We start from the raw sequence: 7,195 nt of genomic DNA, 5'->3' as shown, positions 1-7,195 counted from the left end.
CTGTGGCTCGATGTGTACATGAAGCTATCATTTCATCAGCGCTGCTGCCATCTGTACTGAGCTGTGGAGCACTCACAAGAATGCCAGCCACTTCGGGACTTCCACCAAATGCTTCATTATGCAAGATCTACAAAGTCAACTGTGCTTTCATCCAAAACACCAAAAGAAAGAGCAAAGGCACATCTATGGTAATAAGGTTGAGTTGGTGAGAGGAAGAGAAAGGAGGCAAAGTAATGTCATGAAAGACAGTACAGATCCAGGAGGTTTCACTCTACTCTAATTATATAAATTTGAGCAATTCATTTGTATTTTACTTGCTTATACATTACTGTAAAAGGAGGAGAGTAAAATTTAAATAAAATCAAGCAACTGGAAAAAGGTAAAGTCTCTACAAAAATTGCAAGAAAATATGTAATATTTTTATTCTACAGGTCATATAATATTTTTCTGTTTGTGTCTCATGCATACACATGTGCCTGCACAAACTGAAAGTCACAATTTTACCATCAATACAAAACTAGAGCAAAATTAAAATTAAATCAAATGGCATTGATGAAATTACCTTGTCAAGGATTTGGGAGATGTGTAAGAAGTTTTGCTAGGAGATATCTAGATAAGTGACTCGAAAGAATGATTGCTTTATTATTATAAAAGATTGTTTGCGGGGCGCGGTGGCTCACGCCTGTAATCTCAGCACTTTGGGAGGCCGAAGTGGGCGGATCACAAGGTCAAGAAATCGAGACCATCCTGGCTATCACGGTGAAACCCCATCTCTACCAAATATACAAAAATAGCCGGGCATGGTGGCGGGCGCCCGTAGTCCCAGCTACACGGGAGGCTGAGGCAGGAGAATGGCGTGAACCCGGGAGGCGGAGCTTGCAGTGAGCGGAGATCGCGCCAGTGCACTCCAGCCTGGGCAAGAGAGCGAGACTCCGTCTCAAAAAAAAAAAAAAAAAAAGAAATTGTTTTTCTTATTGCTCCCATCACACTATCTAAATTTAGAAATTATTCCTAAACAAATTGAATAATTTTATAAAAATATTTTCCAGATTCTAAATGGTAATATTAGAATAAAAACAATGCCACCATTGAAACCACATCAGCAAACTGAAAAAATAAAGAAAGAAACTTGCTGGTTAACTGTCAAGGATACCAGCAGGAGGTCTATAAGATGTCAAATTCTCCCCCAGAGGTGGATGAATATAAGCCTCTCACTTGCTAGCCTGCCAAATCCTCTGACCACATGAACATTTCGATAATTTCCTAGTCTTAGCAGAAGATATGCTATTTCCTTTTAAATACAACTTTAAATATTTTGCTCTAATATTGTGTGCATTCAACTAATCATTTATACATCCTCCCAAGTGATTCCTTTTACTCTTAACTTCTGTCATGGTTCTAACTAGTGGAAAGACATTTCCCATGCCATGTAAAGAATGGCAGTGTATTGAGACAAACAGTAATTAAAACAATACTGTTAGAAAGCACACTCCACAGAGTGGTAGCGGGCTTGAGCAAAGGGCTCAAGAGTGCTAGTTACAGAATTTTCTGGGGTTTAAATACCCTGTACAGGTTTCTCACTGGTTAACTGGTTACACCTTATGTAAATTAGGACTTGGCTTGCAACCGGTCTGATTGGTTGTGGAAGGAAACTAATGAGAGCTGAAGTGAAGTTACAAAGTTGCACCCTATATAAATGAAGATGGCTCATGACCAATCTGATTGGTTCTGGGAGGGGACCAATCAGAAGTACTTTCCATTTGTTGTCTGGGAAGCAGTGCAAAGGGAGTAGCCTCTGATCCTCTTGTTACTTGGATGTGGACAGGTGGGGTTTTCCTTCTGATTCAGTTCTAGGAAGTCAGCACAAATTAGCCTTAGGTTTCCTTCCTGCAGACCCTATTCTCCTGCCTCAAAATGATGAGACAGGGATGGAGATAAGCCCAAGTTTTGTGGGAAAACAGAAAAAAAGAACCTATCCTGAAATAGGTGTATCTGTGATTGTTTCCTTAAACAACAACAACAAAAAGTGTCATTCCTATGAGTCCTGGAAAATGAGAATAACTCTAGATAGAATCTAGGTCATCTATGTCTTTTATAAATGTCTTCTTGTCTTTTTGGTAAAATTGTTCCCAGATAGATGTGTGGCTCCTAAACTGTGACTTGAAGTCTCCTGGAGTCTCTGAGATGTTATTCAGGGTCTGCTAGATCCTCCCTTTTCGACTACATATGTGTGTAAGTTTGTATTTTCTTCATATTCTTCAAACTAAACATTGTATCTTACCAAACTGAATGCAGACCCAAATATTAGAATCCTAATTTGTTATTAAGCTAGACAATAGATTTGCAAAAGTGTTAAACAGCAACAAATATCATTGCTTTTTTAAAAAAAATTACTTTACCTAAAATATTTATATCCTCAGTAGTTTTTAAAAATAAAAAAGTCCTTGTCCTTATGAGTTCATTATCTAGTATAAAATATTTTAATGACTCATGTGACTTTTTATTATAATATTAATGCTTTTAGAAGTCATAATCTAGAAAGTCAGAATTTCACAGAAAAGAATTTATTTTTGTTTCCTTTGGAATATTACATTAGAAGCCTGAATTTATTCATTACCTGTTACAGGTCTATTTCTACAAATCAAAGATTTCTAACGTGGATGCATCTAATTTCTGATTTCCAGGTTTGTTGTTATTGTTGTTTTGTTTGTTTATTTTTTATTTTTGTGTATATGCAGAATTTGGAACAACTTTTATGGGGCAATATATATAATTTTTTATTTATATATAAAAATTATTTATTGTATTATTGTATATAAATAATTTATATATATAAATAATGATATTAAAATGATATTAAGTTGCATACTTAAGATGGTTGTATATATATATGTGTATATATATATGGTTATTTTAACCATCATAAGCGTGCAACTTAATATCATTATTTGCATTCACAATATTGTGCAACTGTCATCACTATCTATTTTCAAAACTCTATTAACTGCCCAAACAGAATCTCTGTAACCATTACAAAATTACTCTACATTCCTCCCTTTGCCAGTACCTGATACCTCTAATTTACTTTCAGCCCTAATGAATTTGGCTATTTCACATAAATGAAATCCTATAATATTTGTCTTTTGTGTCTGGATAATTTCATTTAGCCAAATGTTTTCAAAGTCCATCCATGGTGTAGCATTTATCAGAACTTCATTCATTTTTAAAGCTGAATAATATTCCACTGCAAATACATACCACTTTTAGTTTATCCATTCATTTGTTGTTGAGCTCCCAGGTTGTTTCTACCTTTTGACTACTGTAAATAATTCTCCAATGAACATTGTCGTACAAGTAACTGTTTGAGTCTGTTTCTAATTCTTTTGGATATATGCCTAGAAATGAAATTGCTAGGTCATATGGTAATTCTATCTTTAGTTTCCTGAGGAACTGCCAAGCTATTTTTTACAGCAGTTGCATCATTTTTCATTCTCACCAGCAATGTATGAGGGTTCTGATTTCTCCAGATCTTTGCTCACACTGGTCCCCTACTCCTGTGGTGTTGCTGTTGTTATAACCATCCTAGAAAAGGGATGAAGTGATATCTTCTGGTTCTGATTTGCATTTCCCTAGGACTAATGGTGTTGAGAATCTTTTCATGTGCTTAATGGCTATTGATGTGTATATTCTCTAGAGAAAAGCCTTTGCCTATTTTTTAATTGGGTTACTATTTCTTTGTAGACAAATTCTAGGAGTTCTTTGTCTATTCTGGATATTAAACCCCTATCAGATAAATGATTTGCAAATATTTTCTCCCACCATACATGTTTTCCTTTTACTTTCTTAATAATGTTCTTTGATCACAGAAGTTTTTAATATTGATTAAATCAGATTTATCTTGTTTTTCTCTTTTTGCTCACACATTTGATGGCACACCTAAGATTCTATTGTCAAAGTCAAGGTCATGAAGATTTGCTCCTTTGTTTTCCTTGAAGAGTTATGATTTTAGGTCTGATATTTAGGTCATTGATCCATTTTGAGGATATCAAGTTGTATGATAGTGGGAGCCATTTTATTATACATGGTATGGTATGACCATTGTTTGATAGAGATATCCAACATATTCTTTTGCATGTGGAATCTGGTTGTCACAGCCACATTTTTGAAGACACTGTTTGTCTTAGTCTACTTTCTGCTGCTGTAACAAAATACCACAGATAGGGTAATTTATAAATAGCAGATGTTTACATGGCTCACATTTCTGGATGTTGGGAAGTCCAAGAGCATGGCACTGGCAGATGATAAGGGCATTCTTGTGCATTATCCCATGGGAATAGGTAGGCAGGGACGTGAGACAGAGATATACAATGGGGCCAAATCTATCCTTTCTTCAGGAGCCCACTTCCGCAATAACTAACCCATTTATGAGATAATAGCATTAATCACTTTATGAGAGAAGAGTACTCATAACCCATGTAGCCTTTAAGGGTCTCACCTCTGAATATCATTACAATGGCAATTAAATTTCTACATGAGTTCTTCTTCCATTTAATGGAAAAGGAATTTTGGGCCTTTGCCAATAATATGTTGGCCATCAATATAAGGTTTTATTTATTGACTTTCAATTTTATTTCCTTGGTCTATATGTCTTTCCTTATGCCGATAACTTACTGTTTTGGTAACTGTAGTTTGTATTAGGTTTTGAAATTGAAAAATATAAGAACTATGACTTATTCTTCGTTTTAAATATTAGATTTGCTACTTGGGTCCCTTTGCAATTTCATATGGATTAAAACATCAGATTTTCCATTATGCAAAAAAGGATGTTGGTATATTGATAGGTTTTTGGGTTGAGTATATATATATAGATCATTTTGGGTAGTATTGACATCTTAACAATATTAAGTTTTCTAATTGAGAAAATGGGATACATTTCTTTTTTAAATAAAATGTCTTTAATTTCTTTCATCATTTTTCTTGTAGTTTTCAGGGTCCAAATCTTTCATATCTTTGACTAAATATATTCTTAAGTATTTTATTATATTAGATGCCGCTATAAGTGGCATTGTTTTCTTAATTTCCTTTTTGGTTTGCTTATTTCTAGTGTATAAATGTGCATTTGATTTTTGGGTGTAGATTTTCTAACCTGCATTGTTTCTGCTTTTGTTTATTAGCTATAAATGGTTATTTTTTTTTTTTTACTTTTAGTGTAATCTTTAGGGTTTTTCATGTATAAGATGATTATATCTGCACACAGAGAAAATTTTAGTCCTTTCCAATTTGAATGCTGTTTGTTAATTAGTTAATTCACTTAGTTTTGGCTAAGTGCCGTTTCTAGGACTTCCAGTGCTATGTTAATTGAAGCAGTGAAAGTGGACATTCTTGTCTTATTTCTGGAAATTTTGCATTCCTCCCACATGGAGTATGCTATTAGCTGTGGATTTTTTATATATGGCCTTTATCATAATGAGGAAGTTTCTTTCTATTCCTAGGTTGGGTATTTTTTTTTATATTGAAAGAATGTTCAATTTTGTAAAATGTTTTTTTTTTCTGTTCAATTGAGATTATTGTGCATTTTTTTATTCCATTAATATTATGTATTCCATTAATTGATTTTTGCTTTTGAAACACAATTGCATTCTTGGGATAAATCCCACATAGTCATGATTTATAATCCTTTTAATATGCTATTGAATTCAATTTGTTAACATTTCTTTGAGGCTTTTTAAAATCTCTATGCACAAGGGAAATCGACCTGTGGTTTTCTTTTCTGGTGATGTCTTTATCTCACTTTTGTATCTGAGTAATGCTGGCCTCTTAGAATGATTTAGCAAGTGTATCCTCCTTTTCAATTTTATGGAAAACCTTGAGAAGAATTGGTGATACTTGTTTTTTAAATATTTGGTAGAACTCACTGGTAAAGCCACTGGTTCTTTTTCTTGTTAGGAAGTTTTTGATTACTGTTTCAATGTCTTGTTACAAAATGGTTGAAAATTTTTGTTCTTTCTTGAGTCATTTTAGGTAATATGTGTGTTCCCAAAAGATTGCCTATTTATTCTCGGTTTTATAATTTGGTAGTGTAAAATTGTTCATAGTATTATTTTACAATCTTTTTTATTTCTGTAAAGTTGGTAGTATAGTCAACAGTTTTATCTCTGATTTTATTTATTTTGGTCAGTCTAGCTAAAGAGTTGCCAATTTTGTTGATGTTTTCAAAGACCCTACATCTAGTTTTGTTGACTGTCTTTGTTGTTTTATTACTCTCTATTTTATTTATCTCCACTCTAATATTTATTATTTCCTTCCTTCTTCTAGCTTGCAGTTTAGCTGGCTTTTTACAGTTTCTCAAAATGTAAAACTAGGCTCTTAATTTGAGATCTTTCATCTTTTTCAAGATATGCATTTATAATATAAATTTCCCTTGGTATTGCCTTTACTCAAACCTATGAGTTTTGATATGCTGTGTTTTTATTTTCATTTGTCTCTAAGTATTTTTTTTAATTTTTCTTGTGACACTTTTCTCTGACTTATTGGTTTTGAGTACATTATTTTATTTCCATGTATTTGCGAATTTCTCAGTTTTCCTTCTGTTATTGATATCTAGCTTCATATCATGTGGTCAGAAAAGATAGATTATATTATTTCAATTTTTAAATTTATGTTTATTATTATTTTTTAAGTTCCAGGGTACATGTACAGGACACGCAGGTTTTTTACATAGGTAAACCTGTGCCATGATGGTTTGCTGCACCTATTAACCCATCACCCAGGTATTAAGCCCAGTGAGTTTTGTTCCCCTCCCTGTGTCCATGTGTTCTCATTGTTCAGCACCCACTTATAAGTGGGAACACGCAGTGTTTGGTATTCTGTTCCTGCATTAGTTTGCTGAGTATAATAGCTTCCAGCTTCATCCATGTCCCTGCAAAAGACATGATCTTGTTCCCTTTTATGGCTGCATAGTATTCCATGGTGCACCACATCTTCTTTATCCAGTTTATCATTGATGGGCATTTGGGTTGATTCTATATATTTGCTATTGTGAATAGTGCTGCAGTGAACATACACATGCACGTATCTTTATAATAGAATAATTTATATTTCTTTGGGTATGTACCCAATAATTGAATTACTGGGTCAAACGATATTTCTGGTTGTAAATCTTTGAGGAACCTCTACACTGTCTTCAACAGTGGTT

Source organism: Pongo pygmaeus, chromosome 17 (assembly GCF_028885625.2).
Source record: "Pongo pygmaeus isolate AG05252 chromosome 17, NHGRI_mPonPyg2-v2.0_pri, whole genome shotgun sequence".
Classification (NCBI taxonomy): Eukaryota; Metazoa; Chordata; class Mammalia; order Primates; family Hominidae; genus Pongo; species Pongo pygmaeus.
Note: the sequence above shows the minus strand (reverse complement) of the source record.